The sequence below is a fragment of the Symphalangus syndactylus genome, chromosome 6 (genome assembly GCF_028878055.3).
Source record: "Symphalangus syndactylus isolate Jambi chromosome 6, NHGRI_mSymSyn1-v2.1_pri, whole genome shotgun sequence".
Classification (NCBI taxonomy): Eukaryota; Metazoa; Chordata; class Mammalia; order Primates; family Hylobatidae; genus Symphalangus; species Symphalangus syndactylus.
In genome coordinates, this window is record NC_072428.2 from 26,114,767 (window position 1) to 26,127,294 (window position 12,528).

Genomic DNA, 12,528 nt, shown 5'->3' on the forward strand with positions numbered 1-12,528 from the left:
TACTTTGTAGTCACCAAAAATAATATTATAGAAGGATGAATGTATGAGATGTTCATGACAAATTAGGAGAGATGTGAGGTTACAAACAGTATGTGCAATTGATCCTATTTTTGTTAGGATCCTATCCTATATCTATATACATATATAAGTATATATGTACAAACCTGCACATATATAAGTAGATATGTATACAGATAATATAATTTAATATGGAAGGTCATATTAAATACTAAATTTTCTCTAGAGCAGGACTGCCCACTAGAATTTCCAGTGATGATAGAAATGGTTTATCTTTGTTGCCTGGTGCAGTAGCCATGAGCCACATGTAGCTATTGAGTACTTGAAATGTAGCTAGTGTGACTGAGGCACTGGATTTTTAATTTTTAACGATGAATTTAAATTTAAATAGCTATAGAGAGCAAATGGTTACCTTATTGTATTGCACAGTTCTAAAAATTAATAGTCTTTTATGCATTTGTATCTTCTAAATAGTCTAAAATTGTGTAATAATTTTTTAAAGACAAAAATTCCACTGTCTATCAAAATGAATTTTCAATCTGGTGAAGGCAAGAAGGGACAAAGAGGATTTCCAAGGTCAGAGGGATAGGTTAAGAAACCCACTGGATAGAAGGTTGGGATATATTTGAGAGTATACCAATAAATAACAGCTTTCTTCCCAATCTGAGTTCTGAGCGAAATGAGAAACCAGAGAAAAGATTAAGCGTGGATTACTACACAGCTATAAAAAATGAGATCATGGCCTTTGCAACAACATGGATGGAGCTGGAGGCCATAATCCTAAGCGAATTAACACAGGAACAGAAAACCAAATACTGTATGTTTTCAATTATAAGTGGGGGCTAAACATTGAGTGCACATGGATGTAAAGAAGAGATACATAGACACTGGGGCCTATTGAGGGTAGAGATCAGAAGGAGGGTAAGGATTGAACAACTACCTGTTGAGTAGTATGCTGAGTACCTGGGTGACAAAATGATCTGTACACCAAACCTCAGTGACGTGCAATTCACTCGTGTAACAAACCTGTACATGTACTCATTGAAACTGAAATAAAAGTTAAAAAGAAAAGATAATGGATTAAGCAAATGGAGGCAAAATTTTACCGTTATTACAGTTAAAGCTGATAATGAATCTGTATCTATAAAGCTATGTGCAAATGGGCATATGTCCCTGTGTAGAGAAACTTACCATGTGGTCACAGGCAGTGCAGGTCTCTGAAGCCACACCCGTGGTCAGTGGGACCATGAGGGCCGTGTTTCCTGAATGGCTGAGGGCAGTGAAGAACACATATTCTCTGCATATGGGCCACCTTCCAAAAAGAGGGGAGACAAGGAACAGGGCTAGAAATGTACAAACAGGGATCTCACTCTTCTTCCTTGGTAGACAAGCAAAAGGGCCAAAGAAGTTCAGAAGCATTATGCCAGCAGATCTCCCACCACAGGAAAGGAATATCAGGAGTAGGAAGAACATTCCCTACTCCATTTCCTGACCCTCCCACAATGTCAAGAAGATTTAGGTTGGAGGGCATTAGCTGGTTTCCAGATGCTTGTCATAGAGCAAATGAGGCCATAACCAGGGAACAATACAGTCTTGACCAACATAGAATGTTTAAAAAATGAATGGGTCTCTCCTTTTCTAAAAATGACTCTTTATTTCTTTGAGTTAGAGTAAAATAGGTTAAAATATTTGTAGGTTAAAGATAGAATAAATTATATCCCCAAAATTTAGGGTCCTTAAAGTAAGCAGGGTTACCCCAAAAATATGATCTCACAGCACATAAAATGCTGCCAAAGAAATGAATAATGGATCCAAATGTAAGAGCTAAAACTATAAAATTTCTAGAAGAAAATATAGAGAAAAAATTTTTGTGAACTTGGGTTAGACAAAGATTTCTTACATAGCACATAAAAGCAAACTATAACCAAAAAAATAGAAATTTAGTTTTCATCAAAATTTAAAATGTTTGCTCTTTAAACATTCCCTTAAGAAATAAAAACACAAGCCACAGACTGGGAGAAAATATTTGTAAACCATATATTTGATGAAGAACATGTATTAACAACATATTATAACAATAAAAAGACTGGGTGCAGTGGCTCATCCATGTAATCCTAGCACCTTGGGAGGCTGAGGCAGGTGGATCACCTGAGGTCAGGAGTTCGAGACCAGCCTAGCTGACATGGTGAAACCCTGTCTCTACTAAAAACACAAAAAATTAGCCGGGTGTGGTGGCAGGCGCCTATAAGCCCAGCTACTGAGGAGGCTGAGGCAGGAGAATTGCTTGAACTCGGGAGGCAGAGGTTGCAGTGAGCTGAGGCCGCGCCATTGCATTCTGGCCTGGGCAACAAAAGTGAAACTCCATCTCAAAACAAAACAAACAAACAAAAAAGTAGAATATGGGAAAGAGATTTAAATAGATTTTTTTCAAAGAAGCACACTAAAGCAAATAAAGAATCTTCATCATTTGTCAATAGGAAAATGCAATTTAGAACCATAATAAAATACCACAGTACACCTACTTGGAATGGATAAAATTGAAAAGACAGAAAATACTCAGTGTTGATGAGAATGTAGAGAAACTGGAACTCTTATTCACTTCTGGTAGGAATGTAAAATGGTACAGCCACTTTAGAAAACAGTTTGACAGTCTCTTTAAAAAGTTAAACCTGACTTTACATAAGCATCCACTTACCTAGATATTTACCCAGGAGAAATATAAACATATGCCCACAAAATGGCTTTTATGTAAATGTTCATAGCAGAATTATTCATAATAGCCCCAAACTGGAAACATCCAAAATGATCATCTACTGGTGGATGGATAAACAAAATGTGGCACATATACATAATTATATATCTTTATAAAATGTGGCATATATAATTCTTTATGTGTATATAAAATGTGATAAACCAAATGTGGCATACACACACCCCCACATATAAACACACACGGGAATATTACCCAGCCATAAAAGGAATTAACTAGTGACACGCACAACATAGATGAATCTCAAAAAAATCATACCAAGTGGAGGAAGCCAGACAAAAAGACATTTTGTTTAATTTCGTTTATAAGAAATTTCCAGGAAAGGCAAAAGTATAGTTATAGAAAGTAAATGTTTACTCTTATGGAAAGTAATAATTATAGTGTTTGCTTTGGCAAAGGGTAGGAGTGTGGTTTGACTGAAAAGGAACATTACAGAACTTTTTAGAGTGATGCAAGTATGCTAAAATTCTTTTTTTTAATTATTATTATACTTTAAAGTTTTAGGGTACATGTGCACAATGTGCGGTTTTGTTACATATGTTTCCATGTGCCATGTTGGTGTGCTGCACCCATTAACTTGTCATTTAGCATTAGGTATATCTCCTAATGCTGTCCCTCCCCCCTCCCCCCACCCCACAACAGTCCCCAGAGTGTGATGTTCTCCTTCTTGTGTCCATGTATTCTCATTGTTCAATTCCCACCTATGAGTGAGAACATGCGGTGTTTGGTTTTTTGTCCTTGCAATAGTTTACTGAGAATGATGGTTTCCAGTTTTATCCATGTCCCTACAAAGGACATGAACTCATCGTTTTTTATGGCTGCATAGTATTCCATGGTGTATATGTGCCACATTTTCTTAATCCAGTCTATCGTTGTTGGACATTTGGGTTGGTTCCAACTCTTTGCTATTGTGAATAGTGCCGCAATAAACATACGTGTGCATATGTCTTTATAACAGCATGATTTATAGTCCTTTGGGTATATACCCAGTAATGGGATGGCTGGGTCAAATGGTATTTCTTGTTCTAGATCCTTGAGGAATCACCACACTGACTTCCCCAATGGTTGAACTAGTTTACAGTCCCACCAACAGTGTAAAAGTGTTCCTATTTCTCCACATCCTCTCCAGCACCTGTTGTTTCCTGACTTTTTAATGATTGCCATTCTAACTGGTGTGAGATGGTATCTCATTATGGTTTTGATTTGCATTTCTCTGATGTCCAGTGATGCTGAGCATTTTTTCATGTGTTTTTTGGCTGCATAAATGTCTTCTTTTGAGAAGTGTCTGTTCATGTCCTTTGCCCACTTTTTGATGGGGTTGTTTTTTTCTTGTAAATTTGTTTGAGTTCATTGTAGATTCTGGATATTAGCCTTTAGTCAGATGAGTAGGTTGCGAAAATTTTCTCCCATTTTGTAGGTTGCCTGTTCACTCTGATGGTAGTTTATTTTGCTGTGCAGAAGCTCTTTAGTTTAATTAGATCCCATTTGTCAATTTTGGCTTTTGTTGCCATTGCTTTTGATATTTTAGACATGAAGTCCTTGCCCATGCCTATGTCCTGAATGGTATTGCCTAGGTTTTCTGCTAGGGTTTTTATGGTTTTAGGTCTGACATGTAAGTGTTTAATCCATCTTGAATTAATTTTTGTATAAGGTGTAAGGAAGGGATCCAGTTTCAGCTTTCTACATATGGCTAGCCAGTTTTCCCAGCACCATTTATTAAATAGGGAATCCTTTCCCCATTTCTTGTTTTTGTCAGGTTTGTCAAAGATCAGATAGTTGTAGATATGTGGCATTATTTCTGAGGGCTCTGTTGTGTTCCATTGATCTATGTCTCTATTGTGGTACCAGTATCATGCTGTTTTGGTTACCGTAGCCTTGTAGTATAGTTTGAAGTCAGGTAGCATGATGCCTCCCACTTTGTTCTTTTGGCTTAGGATTGACTTGGCGATGCGGCCTCTTTTTTGGTTCCATATGAACTTTAAAGTAGTTTTTTTGAATTCTGTGAAGAAAGTCATTGGTAGCTTGATGGGGATGGCATTGAATCTATAAATTACCTTGGGCAGTATGGCCATTTTCACGATATTGATTCTTCCAACCCATGAGCATGGAATGTTCTTCCATTTGTTTGTATCCTCTTTTATTTCATTGAGCAGTGGTTTGTAGTTCTCCTTGAAGAGGTCCTTCACGTCCCTTGTAAGTTGGATTCCTAGGTATTTTATTCTCTTTGAAGCAATTGTGAATGGGAGTTCACTCATGATTTGGCTCTCTGTTTGTGATTGGTGTACAAGAATGCTTGTGATTTTTGTACATTGATTTTGTATCCTGAGAGTTTGCTGAAGTTTCTTATCAGCTTGAGAAGATTTTGGGCTGAAACAATGGGATTTTCTAGATATACAATCATGTCATCTGCAAACAGGGACAGTTTGACTTCCTCTTTTCCTAATTGAATACCCTTTATTTCCTTCTCCTGCCTGATTGCCCTGGCGAGAACTTCCAACACTATGTTGAATAGGAGTGGTGAGAGAGGGCATCCCTGTCTTGTGCCAGTTTTCAAAGGGAATGCTTCCAGTTTTTGCCCATTCCATATGATATTGGCTGTGGGTTTGTCATAGATAGCTCTTATTATTTTGAGATATGTCCCATCAATACCTAATTTATTGAGAGTTTTTAGCATGAAGGATTGTTGAATTTTGTCAAAGGCCTTTTCTGCATCTATTGAGATAATCATGTGGTTTTTGTCTTTGTTTCTGTTTATTGCTGGTTTACATTTATTGACTTGCGTATGTTGAACCAGCCTTGCATCCCAGGGATGAAGCCCATTTGATCATGGTGGATAAGGTTTTTGATGTGCTGCTGGATTCGGTTTGCCAGTATTTTATTGAGGATTTTTGCATCAATGTTCATCAAAGATATTGGTCTGAAATTCTCTTTTTTGGTTGTGTCTGTGCCAGGCTTTGGTATCATGATGATGCTGGCCTCATAAAATGTGTTAGGGAGGTTTCCCTCTTTTTCTATTGATTGGAATAGTTTCAGAAGGAATGGTACCAGTTGCTCCTTGTACCTCTGGTAGAATTCAGCTGTGAATCCATCAGGTCCTGGGGTCTTTTTGGTTGGTAAGCTATTGATTATTGCCACAATTTCAGATCCTGTTATTGGTCTATTCAGAGATTCAAATTCTTCCTGGTTTAGTCTTGGGAGGTTGTATTTGTCAAGGAATTTATCCATTTCTTCTAGATTTTCTAGTTTATTTGCATAGAGGTGTTTGTAGTATTCTCTGATAGTAGATTGTATTTCTGTGGGATCGGTGGTGATATCCCCTTTATCATTTTTTATTGCGTCTATTTGATTCTTCTCTCTTTTCTTCTTTATTGGTCTTGCTAGCAGTCTATCAATTTTGTTGATCTTTTCAAAAAACCAGCTCCTGGATTCATTGATTTTTTGAAGGTTTTTTTGTGTCTCTATTTCCTTCAGTTCTGCTCTGATTTTAGTTATTTCTTGCCTTCTGCTAGCTTTTGAATGTGTTTGTTCTTGCTTTTCTAGTTCTTTTAATTGTGATGTTAGGGTGTCAGTTTTGGATCTTTCCTGCTTTCTCTTGTGGGCATTTAGTGCTATAAATTTCCCTCTATACACTGCTTCGAATATGTCCCAGAAATTCTGGTATGTTGTGTCTTTGTTCTCATTGGTTTCAAAGAACATCTTTATTTCTGCCTTCATTTTGTTATGTACCCAGTAGTCATTCAGGAGCAGGTTGTTCAGTTTCCATGTAGTTGAATGGTTTTGAGTGAGTTTCTTAATCCTGAGTTCTAGTTTAATTGCACTGTGGTCTGAGAGACAGTTTGTTATAGTTTCTGTTCTTTTACATTTGCTGAGGAGTGCTTTACTTCCAACTATGTGGTCAATTTTGGAATAGGTGTGGTGTGGTGCTGAAAAAAACGTATATTCTGTTGATTTGGGGTGGAGAGTTCTGTAGATGTCTATTAGGTCTGCTTGGTGCAGAGCTGAGTTCAATTCCTGGGTATCCTTGTTAGCTTTCTGTCTCGTTGATCTGTCCAATGTTGACAGTGGGGTGTTAAAATCTCCCATTATTATTGTGTGGGAGTCTAAATCTCTTTGTAGGTCACTCAGGACTTGCTTTATGAATCTGGGTGCTCCTGTATTGGGTGCATATATATTTAGGATAGTTAGCTCTTCTTGTTGAGTTGATCCCTTTACCATTATGTAATGGCCTTCTTTGTCTCTTTTGATCTTTGTTGATTTAAAGTCTATTTTATCAGAGACTAGGATTGCAACCCCTGCCTGTTTTTGTTTTCCGTTTGCTTGATAGATCTTCCTCCATCCCTTTATTTTGAGTCTATATGTGTCTCTGCACGTGAGATGGGTTTCCTGAATACAGCACACTGATGGGTCTTGACTCCTTATCCAATTTGCCAGTCTGTGTCTTTTAATTGGAGTATTTAGCCCATTTACATTTAGAGTTAATATTTTTATGTGTGAGTTTGATCCTGTCATTATGATGTTAGCTAGTTATTTTGCTCGTTAGTTGATGCAGTTTCTTCCTAGCCTTGATGGTCTTTACGATTTGGCATGTTTTTGCAGTGGCTGGTACCGGTTGTTCCTTTCCATGTTTAGTGCTTCCTTCAGGAGCTCTTTTAGGGCAGGCCTGATGGTGACAAAATCTCTCAGCATTTGCTTGTCTGTAAAGGATTTTATTTCTCCTTCACTTATGAAGCTTAGTTTGGCTGGATGTGAAATTCTGGGTTGAAAATTCTTTTCTTTAAGAATGTTGAATATTGGCCCCCACTCTTCTGGCTTGTAGAGTTTCTGCCGAGAGATCAGCTGTTAGTCTGATGGGCTTCCCTTTGTGGGTAACCCGACCTTTCTCTCTGGCCGCCCTTAACGTTTTTTCTTCATTTCAACTTTGGTGAATCTGACAATTATGTGTCTTGGAGTTGCTCTTCTCGAGGAGTATCTTTGTGGTGTTCTCTGTATTTCCTGAATCTGAATGTTGGCCTGCCTTGCTAGATTGGGGAAGTTCTCCTGGATAATATCTTGTAGAGTGTTTTCCAACTTGGTTCCATTCTCCCCATCACTTTCAGGTACACTAATCAGACGTAGGTTTGGTCTTTTCACATAGTCCCATATTTCTTGGAGGCTTTGTTCATTTCTTTTTATTCTTTTTTCTCTAAACTTCCCTTCTCGCTTCATTTCATTCATTTCATCTTCCATCACTGATACCTTTTCTTCCAGTTGATCGCATCAGCTCCTGAGGCTTCTGCAGTCTTCACATAGTTCTTGAAACTTGGCTTTCAGCTCCACCAGCTCCTTTAAGCACTTCTCTGCATTGGTTATTTTAGTTAAACATTCGTCTAATTTTTTTTCAAAGTTTTTAACTTCTTTGCCATTGGTTTGAATTTCCTCCTGTAGCTTGGAGTAGTTTGATCGTCTGAAGCCTTTTTCTCTCAACTCTTCAAAGTCATTCTCCATCCAGCTTTGTTCCATTGCTGGTGAGGAACTGCATTCCTTTGGAGGAGGAGAGGTGCTCTGCTTTTTAGAGTTTCCAGTTTTTCTGCTCTGTTTTCTCCCCATCTTTGTAGTTTTTTCTACTTTTGGTCTTTGATGATGGTGATGTACAGATGGGTTTTTGGTGTGGGTGTCCTTTCTGTTTGTTAGTTTTCCTTCTACCAGACAGGACCCTCAGCTGCAGGGTCTGTTGGAGTTTGCTAGAGGTCCACTCCAGGCCCTGTTTGGCTGGGTGACAGCAGCAGTGACTGCAGAACAGCGGATTTTTGTGAACCGCAAATTCAGCTGCGTGATCGTTCCTCTGGAAGTTTTGTCTCAGAGGAGTACCCAGCCGAGTGAGGTGTCAGTCTGTCCCTACTGGGGGGTGCCTCCCAGTTAGGCTGCTCGAAGGTCAGGGTCCCACTTTAGGAGGCAGTCTGCCTGTTCTCAGATCTCCAGCTGTGTGCTGGGAGAACCACTACTCTCTTCAAAGCTGTCAGACAGGGACATTTAAGTCTGCAGAGGTTACTACTGACTTTTTGTTTGTCTGTGCCCTGCCCCCAGAGGTGGAGCCTACAGAGGCAGGCAGGCCTCCTTGAGCTGTGGTGGGCTCCACCCAGTTCAAGCTTCCTGGCCGCTTTATTTACTTAAGCAAGCCTGGGCAATGGCGGGCGCCCCTCCCCCAGCCTCGCTGCTGCCTTGCAGTTTGATATCAGACTGCTGTGCTAGCAATCAGCAAGACTCCGTGGGCATACGACCCTCCAAGCCAGGTGCGGGACACAATCTCCTGGTGTGCCATTTTCCAAGCCCGTTGGAAAAGTGCAGTATTAGGGTGGGAGTGACCCGATTTTCCAGGTGCTGTCTGTTACCCCTTTCTTTGACTAGGAAAGGGAACTCCCTGGCCCCTTACGCTTCCCAAGTGAGGCAATGCCTCGCCCTGCTTCAGCTTGCACACCGTGCACTGCACCGACTGTGCTGCACCCACTGTTTGGCACTCCCTAGTGAGATGAACCCAGTACCTCAGATGGAAATGCAGAAATCACCCCCGTCTTCTGCGTCGCTCACACTGGGAGCTGTAGACCGGAGCTGTTCCTATTAGGCCATGTTGGCTCCACCGATGAAACCCCAAGTATGCTAAAATTCTATTGTGATAATTGCATGACTATATACATTTACAAAAACTCACTGAATTGCTCTTTTGAAATGGGTGGATTTTATGATGACTTCAAAAATTCTGTTTTATTTTTATAATTTTTTAAGCTACCATGAGGTTTGATGTTCCCTTTTCAGGATGCTAGGATTGGTTTCTCCAGTTGTACTCTTGCACTACTCCAATCTACCTCAACACAGAAACCAAAGAGACGTTTTTAAAACAGAAATCATTTTGTATCATTCTTTGCTGAAAAACTTCCGTGGTTTTCTACTAATTTAAAAAATTCCAAACTCTTTACTATGACTCACAAGGTCCTCTATGATCTAGCTTCTTCCTCTGTCTCTGACTCAACTTCTATTATTATATTGCAGTGATATCAGGCTTTTAATTGTTTCTCAGACACACCTAGTTTATTTCTGCCATAGGGCCTTCACAGTTGCTATTTCTTCTGCCTGGATTAGTCTGACACTAGAGTTTCATGGCTATTTTCTTTTCACTTAGTTCAAATACCATCTTCTCATAAGACCTTTTCTTGACCAACAGCCTAAATAATCTTCCCCACAAAATCAGTCTCTGTTTTAGGTATCCATTTTGGTGTAACCAACCACCCACAATAAAGTGGCTTATAAAAATTTATTATTGTGGGTTTATGGGGCTCAGCTGGGTGATTCTTCTGCTCCTCATAGTATAGGCAGCTAAATTCAACTAAGAGCTTTTTGGAGCATCGATGTCCTCCACATGGCCTCTTGGGCGTTTGTCTTGAGCATCTTGATAGCACGGCAGCTGAGTTCCAAGAGAAAGAAACTTCTCTTAACACCTGGTTGGAAAATCCTAGAGTGTCACTTCTGCTACATTTTATTGGTCAAAGTAAGTCTCAAGATCCACCTAGATTCAAGGGGAAAGAAGATAACTTCGCTTATTCAGAGGAAGGAGATGCATGTACAGGGATGTGAGGAATTATTTTGCTGCCATATTTTCAAGCAACCCAGGAAGGTCTCTATTGCAAAGTGTTTTTTTTTTTCCCCCAGCATTTGTAACTATCAGATACTTTATTGTATATTTCTGTGTTTGATGTTTTATTGTCACATTATCCTACTAGACTATAAACTCCATGAGAACTTAGCCTTTGTCTGGTTTGTTCACCATTATATCCCCAGCACCCAAAACAGTGCTGGCACATACTTGGTGCTAATGGGTGACTACTCATTCCCCTTGAGTTTTGTGAGTGTCCTCCTCTTGAATAACTCCCTTGCTTCTCTATACTTCTCACTTACTTATCCCCATGAGAAATGAAATGACTTTTCTGATTGGTGTTCTGCTAAAATGAACTGATAATGTTCATCTCAGACTCTTTTCTCTCCCCTTCTCAGAGCTACCCGGTCATCTGCATTCTAGTCTTCCTTCTGCCATGTGGTAAGGGGTCTGGCCCCATGAATATGATCTGAAGTTTACCAGTTAGGCAATGACCAGATCATTGTCTGTTTACTTCAGTGAAGTATGAAGACTTTGACACAGATATAAATTTACATTTTCTAATAAGCTTTATCAATAATAAAAGTGAGGTTTGGGTTGCCTGACTCTTGTGTTTATCTTTATATTGATTCTAGTCTTATAAGTGGAAGAGGGAGATATTATCTCTGAAACCCCAAACATGGGTATTTTTTCAACTTTTGCAGATTGTACAGATGAATTTAGCCCATTTCCTCCTGATTAATTCCCTAACCATTCCCTTGTTTCCAGGTTTTCTTAGTTCCTCACGGTTCTCATTCAGTTTCCATTCCTGAGCTCCTTTGTCAGGAGCTCCTTTGTCAGGACCTGAGAATGATGACCTATTTAGAACATGATTTCCCAGCTCTAATCTTCATAACCCTCTGAAAAAAGACTAGTATTTATACTCTGATGATACACACAGTGCTCACTGGATTGAAGCATCTGCTGTTTACACCTTGCCTTAGTTTTATGGAACGAACCACTGGACCATGTTCTTGCCAACCCTTTTCTTCCATCACAGTAGGTGAATTGGGTTAGGAGTCCTTCTGTAGTTGGTGGCCCCTTCTAAATTATCTCAAAAGTATTTAATGATCACCTATGTGAGCATCATTATGTGTGGTATTCTAACTAACAATATTATTAGACAAAGAGAGAACTAACCAGAATACATTTTAGTTATTCGTATTTCTTGGCTTAACTCCTATAATATTGCATAAAACTCTAAAGTTGTAAGATAACCCAATATACTGTTCTCTCTGTTCAGGATTTGAACAACTTGGTTCATTAACTCTGGTAAATTTAATATTGCCATCTAAATCTCAAAGATTACCAAATCTTTCTTACATGACCCATAAGGGTTAGGTGTTGTAATTATGACAATCAATTATTTTGAATAGGTATGCTGAAAACGGATTCTCTTATCAAGTTCATAAGCCAGAATTTGTATGTGATCTCCCAGCAAAAAGGAAAATAAAATAAAGTTATGGCTGTCTGGTTGGCTGATTTCTGGGTGAATAGGAGTTTACAGTAGGTTTAAATCTTTTGTTACCCATTTTATATTGTATTTTTCTTTTACCCTTCAATGAATTAATCACCTTAGGCACAAGTAATTAAAGTCCTTAATTCATATTAGAGCTAATTCTTCTTTAAATGCCAATCTATTAATAGCCCAATAGGGAATACACACTTGCCTGATTTATCTTAGAAGGTTAGTGATGGCATTGTGTGTTTTACTCTGGTCACCAAAGCAGAAATGTAGGCAACTTTATTGTATGGAAAATAAAATATAGGGTTAGATTTATCTCTCTTGAACTCCTTTGAACTTCAATTTGGTTTAGGAGTGAGGTTAGCTAGACTTTTTCTATAAAGGGCCAAATGGTAAATATTTTAGTCTTTGTATGTAACCCCAACTGTTTTGCAACTACTCAACTCTGTTCTTGTTGCACAAAAGCATCTATGAATAATACATAAACAAATAAACATGATTGTATTCAAATAAACCTTGATTTAAAAACCTTTATTAAAAAGCCCAGGTTTGGTCTTTGGGTTATAATTTGTTTACTCGTGGTTTAGGACATTAGGGACAGGAGTGGAGACA

The 12,528-nt window shown here is 38.8% G+C and overlaps 2 long non-coding RNA genes across 3 annotated transcripts in view; both read left to right on the top strand.

Moving 5' to 3' along the window:
* Positions 1-12,528, top strand: part of LOC134736991 (uncharacterized) — a 267,957-nt gene that overhangs the window by 122,230 nt on the left and 133,199 nt on the right. The gene's annotated exons all lie outside the window — the stretch shown is intronic.
* LOC129484295 (uncharacterized) overlaps positions 1-12,528 on the top strand; it is a 107,292-nt gene that overhangs the window by 30,119 nt on the left and 64,645 nt on the right. The window lies entirely within an intron of this gene.